Here is a 17,544-nt window from a genome sequence, read left to right on the forward strand (position 1 = left end):
TTTCAGGGCACTTATGTGCGACCACCACACACCGATGACTTGAGCCACATAATTCAGCAGCCAGAAGAATCGGCCAGGTAATTCTGGACACGGTTCCTAACAAAGAAAAATCAAATCGCCGACTGTCTAGATGTAGAGGCCCTAGCAGCTTTCAAGCATAACATCCACAATGAGTGGCTTGCCCGACACCTTGGACAGGAAAAGCCGAAATCTATGGCAGCCCTCACGACACTCATGACCCGCTTTTGTGCGGGAGAAGACAGCTGGCTGGCTCACAGTAATAACATATCAAAAAACCATGGTATTTCGGATACCAAGGACGGCAATAGCAGGTCACATCGCAACAAACATAAGCGCCACATTAACAATGATAATACTAAGGATACGGCAGTCAATGCCGGATTCAAAGGCTCTAAACCCGGTCAGTGGAAAAAGCCATTTAAAAGAAGCACTCCGGGCCCGTCCAGTTTGGACCGCATACTCGATTGCTCGTGTCAAATACACGGTACCCCTAACAAGCTAGCCAACCACACCAACAGGGAATGCTGGGTGTTCAAGCAGGCCGGCAAGTTAATCGCCGAAGACAAAGATAAGGGGTCACATAGTGATGACGAAGAGGAGCCCTGGCAGCCGAACACCGGAGGACAGAAGAGGTTCCTCCCACAAGTGCGGATGGTGAACATGATATACGCAACCCACATCCCCAAGAGGGAGCGGAAGCGTGCGCTCAGGGACGTATATGCGTTGGAGCCAGTCGCCCCAAAGTTCAATCCATGGTCCTCCTGCCTGATCACCTTCGATCGTAGGGACCACCCCACTAGTATCTGTCACGGTGGATTCGCCGCACTGGTCTTAGACCCAATCATTGACGGATTTCACCTCACACGAGTCCTTATGGATGGCGGCAGCAGCCTGAACCTGCTTTACCAGAACACAGTGCGCAAAATGGGTATAGACCTCTCAAGGATCAAACCCACAAAAACGACCTTTAAAGGCGTCATTCCAGGTGTAGAGGCCCATTGCACAGGCTCAATTACACTGGAAGTGGTCTTCGGATCCCCGGATAACTTCCAAAGCGAAGAATTAATCTTCGATATAGTCCCGTTCCGCAGTGGCTATCATGCACAGCTCGGACGAACCGCATTTGCGAGATTCAATGCGGTACCGCATTATGCATACCTCAAGCTCAAGATGCCAGGACCCCGGGGGGTCATCACAGTTAACTGAAACACAGAGCGCTCTATCCGCACGGAGGAGCACACTGCGGCCCTCGCAGCAGAAGCGCAAAGCAGCCTCTCAAGGCAATCCACCAGTTCGGCGTTCCAAGACCCAGACACCTTCAAACGCGCTCGGAGTAATCGGCAACTAGACCGCGTGACACGGTCTGAGCTCGCGTAGCAATGCGCCCCCACCCCGGCCCAAGCCAAACGACGAAATTCGTGCCACGCGTACATAATTACGCATTAAAAATACCATGGGAACAGGTGGGTAGGGGGGCACAACTACGGCACGCACCAAGATGCGGCCTAAACCGCACTAGGGGCTTCCCGCTTTGTTATTTTTCTCTTTCAGGACTTTAATCTCTGGAAACCTTTTCCGGCAGCATGATTGCCGAACACATGATGCAGCAACCAAGAAAGGGCACAAAGCTACATCACACCACGAAACTCCCAGGTGGATTACGATAACGAGTGAAATATTTGCTTTAATACTATTCCTCAACTTGCCCTTGGAAGGGACATAGTCATACTTTTTGCTCATCGCACTATCTGTGTCATTCTGCTTTAACGCACCTCTTTGAATAAACAACGCATAACATTACGACTATTATTGCATTCTTGTCTTATATATATATATATGTGTTCATTAATGATGCCTTGCAACCGTACACTTTGGTACGACCATCACACCAGGGGCTTAAGTACCCCACAATATGGTGTGAGAAGTCTGAACACTTTCACAAGTGCGGCACCCCGAACTTATAGCATTATATGCATCAGCTCCGAATTATGTCTTTGGTCAAATGTTGGGTTTGCCCGGCTCCTATGTTTTGGTACCTTATGTTCCGCTCTATCGGCTAAGGTAGCTCTAGGAGAATTACTGCGATTGTGCCCCGGTTCTGCTGGGCTAAGCACCTCAGCAGAGAAAGCTAAAACCGACTGTCATGATAAGGCGAGAGACTGGTCGCTGTTCGGCGAGGTTTCGAGTCCCTAAAGACTTATGCTGCTTAGAGCGAGGAGCCGGTCCTGTCCGGCTTAAAGGCGTGTATCGCGCCCCGAATTCGGCCTTCCGAATACCAGGGACTTCGCTGAAATTTAAAATTATAGAATTCTATGGCTAAGTGAGAGTGATAAAGCATTATTAGTCCGGTTGCCTTGTTCGCTGTGCTGCGCACCTCCCTCGAAGGACCCAAAAATGGGAACAAGAGTGCTCAGGTCTATCCCGAACACCCCAGCACTCGCGGCATGGGGGCAGAAGCCGAGGACTAGCCATCTCTTAGATTGGATAAACAGCCAAACAGAAGGTAATATTTTAAATTCAAACAAGCGTTGCATAGCGCATATGAAACAAGTTTTCATCATACAGGATCCCACGAGCAAGTTTACTCAAATATTACATCCTTTGAACATTCGTCCGCTACAAGACGGGCACCCTTCAGGACACCCTCATAATAAATTTCAGGGGTGCAATGCTCCTTGCCCTGCGGCGATCCCTCCTTGATCAGCTTCACGGCGTCTAGCTTGGCCCATTGCACCTTCATGCGGGCGAAAGCCCGGCGTGCACCTTCGATGCAGACAGACCGCTTGACGACCTCCAGCCGTGGGCAGGCGTCCCCAAGCCGCCTCACCAGGCCGAAGTAGCTGTTTGGAAGGGCGTCGCCAGGCCACATCCGAACTATAAAGCCCCTCATGGCCTGTTCGGCCGCTTTGTGTAGCTCGACTAGCTGCTTTAGCTGGTCGCTCATAGGCACCGGGTGTTCGGTCCCAGTATACTGAGACCAGAACAGCTTCTCCGTTGAGCTTCCCTCCTCGGCCTGGTAAAACTGTGCGGCATCCGACACGCTGCGGGGCAAATCTGCAAATGCTCCTGGAGAGCTCTGGATTCGGGTAAGTAATAGGTAATTTACTTTCACATGCTTGCTTCGCATATAGAATGCCTTACCCGCCGCTATTTTCTTCATCGTGTCAATCTCTTGGAGGGCCTTTTGGGCTTCGGCCATGGCACTTTTTGCGCTCTTGAGGGCCGCAGCAAGCTCAGACTCTCGCGTCTTCGAGTCAAGCTCCAACGCCTCGTGCTTCGTCACGAGAGCCTGGAGCTCTTGCTGCACCTCGCCCACCCGAGCCTCTTGCCTTTCCCGCTCAGTGCGCTCCTTGGCCGCTTTATCTTCAGCCTCGGACAACGCTTGCCTTAGGGTCGCCACATCGGTCGTGGCCCCTGGCAAATTCATGATGATCCTGTCATTTTGCAATCGCATTCTTTTTATACATATCCATAAACTAGGTATTACTTACCTTCGTTCTCCTCGAGCTGCCTCTTGGCAAGGCCAAGCTCGTCCTTGGACACTTTAAGGTCCTGCTTTAGTGCGGCGACCTCCACAGTCAGTGCGGCAGATGCCAGCAGCGAAGCCTGCATATGCATATTGACATACTTATATTAGACTCATGCGATGTTGTTTGATCCTCTGTTCGGCTTTTCTTTGTGAACACCAAACAGAGCATCAGGGGCTACCATCTATGCGGTAATATTTTTCCTATATTTTAAACACTTACCTCAAAGCCTGTTAGAAGGCTGGCACAGGCTTCAGTCAATCCGCTCTTGGCGGACTAAACCTTCTGGACCACCGCACTCATAATAGTACGGTGCTCCTTGTCAATGGAAGCACTGCGAAGCGCTCCCAGCAGATTGTCCGGTGCCTCTGGATGGACAGAGGTCACCGGCACCGGCATCTCGCCCCTCTTGGAAGGAGGCCGCCTGCCCGAGTCCGGAAACACTGGAGGTTCTGGCACGGTGTTCGGCTGAGGGCCGAATTCGGAGCCCTCAGGGGGCTTGTCCCCTCTGCTCCCGGAGTCCGGAAGGTCGCCTTGAGGCGCCTCCGGGACTGTCTCCCCTCGACCCGGTGCCTCTTGAGACAATACCTCGGCGTCGTCCGTAGGGCAAGGGGAGGTGGTGGTCGGAAGTGGTCGCTATCCATATCCGACGAGCCCAAGGAGCCGTCCGCCGATACATCGATACGGGCTCATGGCGGCCTGCATAATCATATTTGGCGTTAGGGAAAGCAGTGCGACAAAGGAATGCTATGAGTTACTCTGGTATCCGAATACTTATGACCTCCCCAGGGGCTTGGCCCTGGGCAACCACTCGTCTTTGCCTTCGGCGGCGGCGGTGGAACTGTCTGGAAGGAGAGTCCTTCCCTTCTTGGACCCTTCGGGCCCCCCAGTTGGGGCGGCCTTCCTTTTCTTGTCTCCCCCGCCTGGAGGGGGAGCATATTCTTCTTCCTCCTCATCTTCGGGGGAGGAGTGTGCCACAGAGTCATCAGACGATGAGTCCGATGACGGCTACTCTTTCGGGTTCCCTTGGCCTTCTTGGTCTTCTCCGGCACTATCGGTGTCAAAACCGGCGATCTCGGGTAGGGGGTCCCGAACTATGCGTCTAGGCCGGATGGTAACAGGAGGCAGGGGACACGATGTTTTACCCAGGTTCGGGCCCTCTTGATGGAAGTAAAACCCTACGTCCTGCTTGATTGATATTGATGATATGGGTAGTACAAGAGTAGATCTACCACGAGATCAGAGAGGCTAAACCCTAGAAGCTAGCCTATGGTATGATTGTTGTTCGTCCTACGGACTAAAACCCTCCAGTTTATATAGACACCGGAGAGGGCTAGGGTTACACAGAGTCGGTTACAATGGTAGGAGATCTACATATCCGTATCGCCAAGCTTGCCTTCCACGCCAAGGAAAGTCCCTTCCGGACACGGGACGAAGTCTTCAATCTTGTATCTTCATAGTCCAGGAGTCCGGCCGAAGGTATAGTCCGGCTATCCGGACACCTCCTAATCAAGGACTCCCTCAGTAGCCCCTGAACCAGGCTTCAATGACGACGAGTCCGGCGCGCAGATTGTCTTCGGCATTGCAAGGCGGGTTCCTCCTCCAAGTACTTCATAGAAGATTTTGAACACAAAGGTAGTGTCCAGCTCTGCAAAATAAGTTTCCACATATTGCCACAGAGAGAATAATATTGACACAAATCTAATCTGCTAACGTATTCCGTAGCATGGCATCACACCACGGCCAAGTCTCTATTCGAATCGTTTTACTGTCCCACCTCAGCGCGTTTAGTGAGGTGGTTTCCTTGACACGTCTTGTCAAATAAGAGATCGTGTCCCCTTATTCCGGGATTCTCATCAATACAGCGTGGGTAAGCCAACTGCACCATTCATTATGGCGCTGGGGAGATAAGCAAGTTTTACCAGGCTGGTGGGGACGCATAGTCGCGTCCGCCCATATAAGGGGATAAGGATCCACCTTTTCATCCACGCCTTCTTCCTCCTTTGCCTATCCATTTCCGCGCACTCGAGCTCCAGCGCCCAGGTCCGCACACCCCACCTCAACCTTCTCCAGCCATGTCCGGAACGGGAGGCAAGTGGATGGTCTCCTCCGACATGGAGGGACACATCAAAAAACTGAGGAAGGCCGGATACTTGTCTAACGACATTGCGCACCGGCTTCCCGAAGAGGGGCAGCTCATCCCCACCCCTAGGCCCCGTGAGAGGCTAGTGTTCCTCCCCCATTTCCTCCGCGGACTGGGCTTCCCTCTCCACTCATTTGTCCGGGGGCTCATGTTCTACTATGGCCTGGATTTCCATGATCTGGCCCCGAACTTTATCCTCAACATCTCGGCGTTTTTCGTCGTGTGCGAGGCTATCTTCTGCATCCGCCCCCATTTCGGCCTATGGCTCAAGACTTTCAACGTCAAGCCGAAGGTGGTGCGTGGCACCCAGACGGAGTGCGGAGGCGCCATGGTGGGCAAGATGCCCAACGTCCTATGGCCCGAGGGCTCCTTCGTGGAGTCCCTAAAGGGGTGGCAATCGGGGTGGTTTTACATCACCGAGTCGCGCGACCCTGAATGGGTCGCAGCCCCCGAGTTCCGATCCGGACGCCCTACGCGGCTCACCTCCTAGAAAGAGATGGGCCTATCGTGGGGTAAAGAAAGAGAGCTGACCGGACTCCAAACATGCATCCAAACCCTGGTGGACAAGAAGCTCAAACTTGTCAACGTAGTCCAGATTATGCTCATCCGCCGGATCCTCCCGTGTCAACAACGGGCTTTCAACCTGTGGGAGTTCGACCCGGCGCAGCACCGAACTCTGAGCAGGCTCTTCGACACGACATACGAAGATGCCTGGAAGGTGCTTTTCAAGGGCGCCGAGGCCCCCGCATCCGCTACCGAGGATCGCGGATTCAGCATGCATCATCGCGCTCGTGCGGTAAGCTGTTTTTACCTTTTACAGGGTATTAGTTTTTCATAGTTTGACTCCATGCGGGATCTAAGCTCCCTTACCTTTGACAGGATTGGCAGGAGACGTCCGGACAGATCAACTGTCCGGCTCCTTTGCTCGAAGACCCAGCGGATGATTGCTTGGCGAAGCTGTTGGTTCTGGCACCCTATGTGGTGCCGGAGTAGAAGGCCAAGAAGAAGGCCACGGGGACTCGAAAGAGTGCCCGGCACATGGGGGTGTCGGATTCATCATCCGACGACTCCAAGACGCACTCCTCCCGTGAAGACGAGGAGGAGGAAGAAGAGACCTCTCCCCCTCCAGCGGGGGGAGAGAAGAAAAGGAAGGCCGCCCCAACTGGGGAGGCCGAAGGGTCCAAGAAGGGGAAAACCCTTCCTCCAGACGGCTCCACCAACGCCGACGACGGCGAAGAGGAGTGGCCGCACAGGGCCGAGCCCCTGGCGAGATCATAAGTGTCCGGATACCAGAGTGATTCATAGTATTCCTCCATTGCACAGCTTTTCCTTATGTCGAACATGTTTATGCAGTCCACCCAAAGACCGGCTCGACGTGTCGTCGAGCGATTCCCTGGATTCGACGGATGTGAATTCACTTCCGACGGCTACCTCCCCCCACCCTACGGACGACGCCGAGGTGCTGTCCCAACAGGTTCCAAGCCAGGAGGAGGTGGTCCTGGAGGCGCCGCAAGGCGACCTCCCGGACTCCAGGCGCAAAGGGGATAAAACCCCCAAGGGCTCTAAGTCCGGCTTTGAGCCGGACACCGCGCCGGAACCTTCAACTGTTCCGGACTCCGGTAGGCAGCCTCCTTCCAAGAGGAGCGAGCATACCGAGCCGGTGACCTCCGTCCAACCGGAGGCACCGGACAATTTGCTGGAGGTGCTTAACAGCGCCTCCATCAACGAGGAGCACCGCACTATTATGAGTGCGGTGATCCAGAAGGTTCAGTCCGCCAAGAGCGAACTGACTGAAGCCTGTGCCAGCCTTCTAATAGGCTTTGAGGTAAGTAAAGAATATGTAAAAATATTACCGCATAGACAGTAGCCCCTGATACTCTGTTCGGCGTTCGAAAAGAAAAGCCGAATAGAGGATCTAATAACATTCACAGGAATCTAACAAAAGTAAGTCGATATGCGTATGCAGGCTTCGCTGCTAGCATCCGCTGCACTGATAGTGGAGGTGGGCACGCTGAAGCAGAACCTCGAGCGGTCCGAGCAAGAGCTCGGCCTGGCCAAGCAGCAGCTCGAGGAGAAGGAAGGTAAGAAATACCTTATTGAAATATGTGAAAGGTGCAATTGCAAAAAGTGACAGTATTAACGCGGCTATTGTAGGGGCCACAAGTGAGGTGGAGACCCTTAAGCAAGCGCTATCCGAGGCCGAGAAGAGGGCGGCCACAGAGCGCACCGAGCAGGAGAAGCATAAGACGCAGGTTGGCAAGGTGCGGCAAGAGCTCCATGCTCTCATGAAAAAACATGAGAGTTTGGAGCTTGACTCGAAGACGCGAGAGTCTGAGCTCGCGGCGGCCATTGAAGATCCCAAGTCTGCCAAGGCCGAAGCCCAGAAGGCCCTCCAGGAGGTTGAGGCAATAAAAAAGATAGCAGCGGGTAAGGCATTCTTTATGCAAAGCTAGCACGTGAAAGTGAATTACTTGTTACTTACCCAAATCCGGAGCTCTCCAGGAGCATTCGCAGACTTGCCCCGTAGCGTGTCGGATGCCGCCGCCTTCTATCGAGCCGAGGAGGGAAGCTCGACGGAGAAGGTGTTCTGGTCTCAGTATGCTGAGGCCGAACACCCGGTGCCCTTAAGCAACCAGCTGAAACAGCTGGTCGAGCTCCATAAGGTGGCCGAACAGGCCATGAAGGGCCTCATAGTCCGGCTGTGGCCTGGAGAGGCCATGCCTGGGAGCTACTTCGGGCTGATGAGGCGGCTGGTGGAGGCCTGTCCAAGGCTCGAAGTCATCAAGCGCTCCGTATGCATCGAGGGTGCCCGTAGGGCGCTTGCCCATGCGAAGGTGCACTGGGGCAAGCTGGATGCTGAGAAGCTTGTGAAGGACGGGCCACCGCCGGGCAAGGAGCATCGCAAGCCCAAGATGTATTATGAGGGCGTTCTGAAGGGTGCCTGTCTTGTGGTGGATGAATGTTCCATGGATGTAATTTTTCAGTAAACTCGCTCGTTTTGTCCTATGCGCTGAAAACTTGTTCATGTGCGCTAAGCAATGCTTTTTGAATTTAAAATATTACCTTCTGTGCGGCCGTTTATCAAATTTGAGAGATGGCGAGTCGTCGGCTTCTGCCCCCATGGCACGAGTGCTGGGGTGTTCGGGATAAACATGAGCGCTCTTTTTCCCATTCTTGGGTCCTTCGAGGGAGGCGCTCAACACAACGAACAAGGCAATCGGACTATAATGCTTGAACACTCTCACTTAGCCATAGAATTCTATAATTTTAAATTTCGGCGAAGCCCCTAGTGTTCGGAAGACCGAGTTTGGGGCGCTATCCACGCCTAGGCCGGACAAAGCCGACTCCTCGCTCTAAGCGGCATAAGTATTTAGGGACTCGAAAACCTCTCGAACAGCGACCAGTTCTCGCCTCATCATGACGGTCAGTGTCGATGTCAAAACCGGCGGATCTCGGGTAGGGGGTCCCGAACTGTGCGTCTAAGGTGGATGGTAACAGGAGGCAGGGGACACGATTTTTTACCCAGGTTCGGGCCCTCTTGATGGAGGTAAAACCCTACGTCCTGCTTGATTAATATTGATGATATGGGTAGTACAAGAGTAGATCTACCACGAGATCAAGGAGGCTAAACCCTAGAAGCTAGCCTATGGTATGATTGTTGTATATGAAGTTGTATCGACTAGCCTGGCCCTGGTTTATATAATGCACCAGAGGCCTAGGTTAACAAGAGTCCTAACCGAATACGCCGGTGGGGAAAAGTCCTCGTCTTGATCGCCAAGTCTTTGTGGAATCTTCCTTGTATGCGGCAGCTGCCCGAACTGGCCCATGAGTATACAGCCACGGGGGTCCTCGGCCCAATCTATCAGATCGGGAGATGACGTGTTGAGTACCCCCTAGTCCAGGACTCCGTCAGTAGCCCCCTGAACTGGTCTTCAAGTTAGGGACGCTCCTCGATTCTTCCGAACAGTTCTTCATCTTCAGTCGTCGGTCTTGAAAACTGGTTCAACAAATCTTCTTTATCTTCGATCTTGAGGATCACCGAAATGCATTCGACGGGTTTACACATCGGGTATCCGAGGAGCCCCTTTAAGTTTCCGGCCTTTATCAATGCCTTGTTATTTTTATGCCACACCTTGGGTTTGAAGTTGTCCCCGGGAGGCAGTGTCCTCTTGCGTCCGAGCTCCAACGCTGGACTGCATTAGAGGTATCTTTTGCAGCCGAGCACCAACGCCGGACTGCTTTCCGAGCTCCAATGCCGGAATGTATCCGAGCTCCAATGCCGGACTGTGTCCAAGCTCCAACGTCGGACTATATCTGAGGTGTCATATCACCTTGGTTCAAAAAAGTTGAAGGAGTTTAGCCGAGCTTAATGCCAGAAATGCCCTCTACAGAGCCAGCCACTAGCGCACGAGCTTTATGCCGGACTGCTTCCAAGGTGGTGCAATTTATTCTCTGTCGAGATATATAGCCAGTAGCCCTCAAGGTGTGTATCGGTCTAAAACCCGAGATGCACATGAAGGATGACGTAAGACCGCTGATCCCAGTAGCCGCTGAGACTCAGGTTGATTTGCAAGATCGGCCTGAGGATCAAGTCCTAGCTCGGCAGAATACTTCGGGACACAAAAAGCGGCGTGCTTAGTCCTCGAGACTCAGGTTGGGTGCGGCCGACCAACCTGAGGATCAAAATCTCCTCGGCAACTGTATTGCACTTAAAATTTTCTGCATTGAACAGGCAATGCAGTAGCCCCCGAGACACTGGTCGGGTGGCAACACCAGATCAGGGGATCGATGTGCCCCTTTAATATTTGTAAATAATAAGCCCGAAGTCCAGTAGCCCCCGAGCCTTAATGCGGGCACGGGTGGCCGAATTAAGGATCAATATCCATAGGAAAATCACAAATTATGTGTAATGACTCTATGTATCCAAGTACTTTACATCATTAATGCTCGGATCCGCATTGTACAAAACTTTGTTGACCGACCATCGGCTTCCATCTCCTCGGCCAGTAGCCGAGGAGTGTTTGTCCTACTTTATAAAGCCTTTATGAGGGTAAAGATTTACAACAAACAAGGCAATCTGGCCATACAGTTTTATAAACAAAGGTACGCAGAGAGATATGTTATATTACTGTTTAACAAAAGAAATGTCTTCCAAAGAAAATAGTCCCGCTATCGGTTCCTTTCTTTGGGTTGTCATGCTAAGCATGATCATTAAACCTCAGCTCTAATGTAAGAGCAAAATATCGAGGATTTAGTTTGGGAGGCCAGTTAATAGCCCCCAGTAGTGTTCGGCGACAGTCGGGGTCAAGCCGTAAACACTTCGGCCAATGTTATGAACGGCCCGTCTTTTAACATAGTCATCGAATCGCTGACCAGTTTACGCTTATTGTGACAGTCAGTTTTCGGCTTTCTCCACTGAAGTGCTTAACCATGTGAGCTGGAAGCACAATCGCAGTGGTTCTCCCTTTGCACGCCTAGCCGAACAAAACGGAACGTAGGAAGCAAGTGCAGGAGCCGGGCGACCCAACTATTGACCGAAGACACAATTCGAAACCGATGCATATATAGCAATATCTGAGAATGTTTTTGCCGAATCCCTAAAGGTGTCCGACGTTGCTCTGCGAGACTAATGCTGGAAAAGCACAAGTAGTTTAAAAGTGCCAAAAAGCTTGGAAAACCAAGAAACGTCAGTAAAAACATGACGTCCAAACAATATCAAGTGTTCGGTGCCAATCCGAAAATTGATCTTAGAAAAAAGAAGTGCTTCTGTCGTGCTATAACATGGTACATCCTATCTCAAGACTTCGAGCGGGTCAGCCTACGGCTTCAACCTCCTATCCCAAGGGCGGAGTACTTCTCATTAGGCCAGTTTAGCAAACTAAACTCTAGCGGCTTTGAGAGAGAAATTAGGCTCCCCGGCTAGTGACCGCACACTCGCGTCGAAAAAAGGAGTGATAAATAATAATAATAATAAAACTTTGCAATGACTAAGAAGAAGAACACTTATTATAAAACGGCTCAAATAAACTTAAGAGCCCCCAAGTGACTTGAGTAAAAGAATGATTCCATGTACCGAAGTACTTATATCATATCTATGTTCAACCGAACTTTAAACGCGTCTTAACCGACCGTCGGCTTCTCCCTCTTCGGTCAAGGACCAAAAAGTGTTATGTACTCCATCTGTCGAGAATATCGACGGTGTTTCCAATAACCAGGCAATCAGGCCATAAGGCTGTAACAGATAAAGCGCGCTCAGGGAACTTATGATATATTACTACAAAGTATAAGAAGCATCTTCGAAGAAAATAGTACCCCCACCGATACCTTTCTTCGGCGCTCATTGTTATTATGAGACTTGTGCAATAGATTTTTTGTACTCATGAGTTCCGTTGTGTGCCGACCATCATTGAAAACAATAAGAGCGCTAGCTTTCAGCTTCACCCAGTCTGAGGTCCGGCTCGGGTGACCCGATCGTGACAATCGCAGAGGTGCTCCCTTTACTCCCTAGCCGAACAATTGGGAACATAGGGGTAAACACAGGAGCGAGGCAACCCAGCTTGCAAATCGCTTAAGTCAATATGGTGCATATTGTGGCGTAATACACGAACAAGAGCGAAGTCGTACAAGTATAATCATATGCAAGAGGAAAAGCTTCATATAGGAAGCCCCAAGTAAATGGGGTATTTGAATTTATGCATCACAAACAAAGTTTGGACAAGGAAATTTTTTACAAGCAACTTTTTTCCAAAAAGGCATAATGCTTGGTCGAACCGAATGCAAGTTAGAAATTAAAGCTTTGAGCATGAAAGCGACTTAGCTGGTTAATGTGTTCGGTATTGATGACGCGGTCCGAGCTTGATGCGGGGCAAGGTTCCATCCCCCAAGCTGGTCCCGAGGTGGCGGAGCGGAGAGCTCGACACGCCGAAGTGGTGACATAGCACGGTCAATGCAGACCGGCAGAGTGACGCCGAAGTCCCCGGATCATTTTCCTGTGCACAAAAAATAGTGCAAACCGGAGGTAATAGTAATAATGATAATTAAAAAATGTTGCATAATAAATAATTTATGCAAAGTAAGGAATAGAAGAAATATGGCCTGGCGCCGAAGTCAATGTCGATAGAGGGCGTCGGCGTGATGTAGTAAAGGTGTGGCAAAGCCTGAATTCACAGGTCGGTCCGAGCTCCGGATGCGGCGTTCGCCGGACTATGTACGGAAACTGATCGAACCACCACGCGACCGCCGTTAATGCGGTCACCATTTCATAGACCTGTGTACATATCATGGACAAACCAGAGTAATAATTCCTTGGGAAAAATGAACCCAAACAAGCAAAAAATACTGGGATTAATAGCACCTGGTTTATTTGTTGTAGCAATCCGAAGGAAGGTGATTCCCACAATTGGGACTCGCTCCGCACACCCATTACCTGCTGGGCGATAAAACGACGGCATGGCAATGCTGGTAAAGGTTGACTTGCCGAGGCAAAGCCCTCGGCCCAGCTAACGTGACGGAGCTGGTCGGCTAGTGACGCCGAAGTGTCCGGAGTAGGTTGATGAAGAGATGGCGAAGCCCCCGGTCCCGCCGAGATGTCTAAGTAGGTCGGCGTGATGGACACCAGCTTGAAGAAGCAATAGTGCAACCCTGTCGATAAAGGTCGTGACGTGGTCGATGCCGGCTTGATGAAGCGACCGTGCGGCGATGCCGGTATGCCCGCTCCGTGTAATCCGTGGGGTGGCGATGTTGATGATGATTTATCCTTCGCGATGCCGGACTCTTGTTCGGCTTGCCGAGATGATGTTCCGAAGAAGTTGAGCTCGGCTAAAGTGACGACGTGTCTAGCGCAGGTCGGCAGCCGTGGAGTAATATTGCCGGACTGGTTTGACACCAGCATGATGTTGAAGATCATGTTCAAAAGATCTTAAAGTTAGTGGGATGTGTTCGGGAACAAAACACAATACCCCATACAAAACTTCCTTCAAAAGGGATGTCCGAAATCCCGTTCATAAAAAAGTTGAACTCGGGCCAGATTTGTTTTCGCGCAGAAAACAGATTCGAAAAGCAATGCACTAATCGGAAGGTTCCCGGAGTTTGGACGGTCGGATCGAACTGAAATTTTGAGAGGTGGTAGATATAGGAATTCCGCAGCCGATCAACGGTTCGATCTTCCAAAGGACGTCCGAGCTAGAAGCTGGACACCACGCCCTAAACTCATCCAAATTCCCATCCAGATTTGACAGGGCTCCGGTATATCGTGGATTGCCAGAGATTCCTCCATAGGAACTCAACAAAATTTTCCAGGGTTGTTATAGACTCAATTCCGCACAATTCCACCAAAGCGATCGTCAAAGCGATACTCGAGGAGGTGGTGGTGGCAGATACGAGTTCGCTGTCCAAAAAAAAACACGGTCGCTCGAGGGCAATGTTGACATTGAGCCCCCGAGCTCCATAGATGATTCCTCCGTGATCTTGATAGAGATTGGAGTTGATGTTGGATGAAGGCCCTCATCCGAACATGGGGATCCGAACACGGGGCGCAATTCTTGGTCGAACCAAGGTGACCAGTCGAACTGGTGACGAAGACGCCGAAGTCGCAGTTGATCTGCACGCGAGCCATCGATCCTTTTGTCGATCACACAGCGGAACTCTCAATGAAAGCACCAATGTCGGTGTCAAAACCGACAGATCTCGGGTAGGGGGTCACGAACTGTGCGTCTAAGGTGGATGGTAACAGGAGGCAGGGGACACGATTTTTTACCCAGGTTCGGGCCCTCTTGATGGAGGTAAAACCCTACGTCCTGCTTGATTAATATTAATAATATGGGTAGTACAAGAGTAGATCTACCACGAGATCAAGGAGGCTAAACCCTAGAAGCTAGCCTATGGTATGATTGTTGTATATGAAGTTGTATCGACTAGCCTGGCCCTGGTTTATATAATGCACCAGAGGCCTAGGTTAACAAGAGTCCTAGCCGAATACGCCGGTGGGGACAAGTCCTCGTCTTGATCGCCAAGTCTTTGTGGAATCTTCCTTGTATGCGGCAGCTGCCCGAACTGGCCCATGAGTATACAGCCACGGGGGTCCTCGACCCAATCTATCAGATCGGGAGATGACGTGTTGAGTACCCCCTAGTCCAGGATACCGTCAATCAGTTTTAGCTTTCTCTACTGAGGTGCTTAGCCCAGCTCAACTGGGGCACAATTGCAATAGTTCTTCTAGTGCTACCTTAGCCGATATAACGGAACGTAAGGTACCAAAACATAGGAGCCGGGCAAACCCAACTATTGACCCAAGACATGATTCGGAGCCGATGCATATAATGCTATAAGTTCGGGGTGCCGCACTTGTGAAAGTGTTCGGACTTCTCACACCGTGTTGTGGGGTACATAAGCCCCTGGCGTATTGGCCGTACCAAAGTGTACGGGTGCAAGATGTCATTAATGAACATATATTCGTAAAAAAGAGTAATGCAATAATAGACGGAAGCTATGCATTGTTTATTTAAAAAGGCTGCGATCAAAGCAGAACGATACAAATAGTGCAATAAGCAAAAGATGGGACTATTTAACATGTCCTTTCCAGGGGCGAGCTACGGAATGGCATGTGAAACAGGTATACTACTCTTTATAGAGACCACCTTAGAGTTCCATAGCATTGCGTAACTTTCTGCTTCCCTGGTTGTATCGTTTGTGCGGCAATTATACTGGCAGACAAGCCTTCCGAAGAATGGAGTCCTGAAAATAAGAGAAAATTAAGAAATCGGCCGCCCCTAGTGCGGTTTAAGCCGCGTTTCGGGCGTGTCATGATGGTGCCCCTCCCCCTGTGCCCATGGTATTTCCAGAGCGTAGTTATGTACGCGCAACACTGGTTTCACAAGTTCGCGAGGGCTGGGTTTGGGGCCACATTGCTACGCTTGCTTGGAACGTGCCAGGCGGTCTTGTTGTAGGTTACTCCGGGCGCGCTTGATGGTGTACAGACATTTAATGGCCGGACTGGAGAATTGCCTTGAGAGGCTGCTTTGTCCTTCCGCTGCGATAGCCGCCGTATGCTCCTCCGTTCGGAGAGAGCGTTCGGTGTTTCCATTGACCGTGATGACTCCTCGAGGGCCTGGCGTCTTGAGATTGAGGTATGCATAGTGCGGCACCGCATTGAACTTGGCAAATGCGGTTCGCCCGAGCAGTGCGTGATAGCCACTGCTGAACGGGACTATGTCAAAGATTAACTCCTCGCTTCGGAAATTATCCGGAGATCCGAAGACCACTTCAAGTGTAACTGAGCCTGTACAGTTGGCCTCTACACCTGGTATGACGCCTTTAAAGGTCGTTCTAGTGGGTTTAATCCTCAAGGGATCGATGCCCATTTTCCGCACTGTATCCTGGTAAAGCAGGTTCAAGCTGCTGCCGCCGTCCATAAGGACTATAGTGAGGTGAAATCCGTCAATAATTGGGTCTAGAACCAATGCGGCGAATCCGCCATGACGGATGCTAGTGGGGTGGTCCCTTTGATCAAAAGTGATCGGGTAGGAAGACCATGTGTTGAACTTTGGGGCGACTGGCTCCATCGCGTATACGTCCCTTAGCACATGCTTCCGCTCCCTCTTGGGGACATGGGTTGTGTATATCATGTTTACCGTCCGCACTTGTGGGGGAAAACCTTTCTGTCCACTGTTGTTCGGCGGCCGGGGCTCCTCATCATCATCGCTATGCAGCCCCTTGTCTCTGCTTTCGGCATTTAACTTTCCTGCCTGCTTGAACACCCAACAATCTCTGTTGGTGTGATTGGCTGGTTTTTCGGGGGTGCCATGTATCTGGCATGAGCGGTCGAGTATTCGGTCCAAACTGGATGGACCCGGAGTATTTCTTTTGAATGGCTTTTTCCGCTGACCGGGTTTAGAGCCTCTGAATCCGGCATTAACTACCGTATCCTCAACATTGTCGCCGTTAATGCGGCGCTTTTGCTTGTTGCGACGCAACCTGCCACTGCTGTCCTTGGTATCCGAATTACCAGGGCTCTTGGTCATGTTATTGCTGCGAGCTAGCCAGCTGTCTTCTCCCGCGCAAAAGTGGGTCATAAGTGTCGTGAGGGCTGCCATGGATTTCGGCTTTTCCTGTCCTAGGTGCCGTGCAAGCCACTCGTCGCGGATGTTATGCTTGAAGGCTGCTAGGGCCTCTGCGTCCGGACAGTCGATGATTTGATTTTTCTTGGTTAGGAACCGTGTCCAGAATTGTCTGGCCGATTCCTCTGGCTGCTGAATTATGTGACTTAGGTCATCGGCGTCTGGTGGTCGCACATAAGTGCCCTGGAAATTGTCGAGGAATGCGGCTTCCAGGTCCTCCCAACAACCAATTGATTCTGCTGGCAAGCTGTTAAGCCAATGCCGAGCTGGTCCTTTAAGCTTGAGTGGGAGGTATTTGATGGCGTGTAGGTCATCACCGCGGGCCATGTGGATATGAAGGAGATAGTCCTCGATGCATACCGCAGGATCTGTTGTGTCATCGTATGATTCGATGTTCACGGGTTTGAAACCCTCGGGGATTTGATGATCCATTACTTCATCTATGAAGCATAGTGGGTGTGCGGCGCCTCTGTATTGGGCTATATCACGACGCAGCTCAAACGAGCTTTGTCTACTGTGTTCGGACCGGCCGGATTTACTGTATCCGGCGTGACGAGTACCGTCTCCTGCCGTGGGGCGCCCACGTGATCCGTAGATCAATCTTGTTTTCCTTGCCTTGTCCTCCAATATATCTCGCAGGTCTGGCGCATTTTCCCATGCCTTGGTATTTTTTGAGCGGCGCCGGGGTGCGGCTTGAGTGGAGGGCCGAGAGGCCTCTCTATCGCGGCCACGGGGTGGC

Source organism: Triticum urartu, chromosome 7, assembly GCF_003073215.2.
Source record: "Triticum urartu cultivar G1812 chromosome 7, Tu2.1, whole genome shotgun sequence".
NCBI lineage: Eukaryota > Viridiplantae > Streptophyta > Magnoliopsida > Poales > Poaceae > Triticum > Triticum urartu.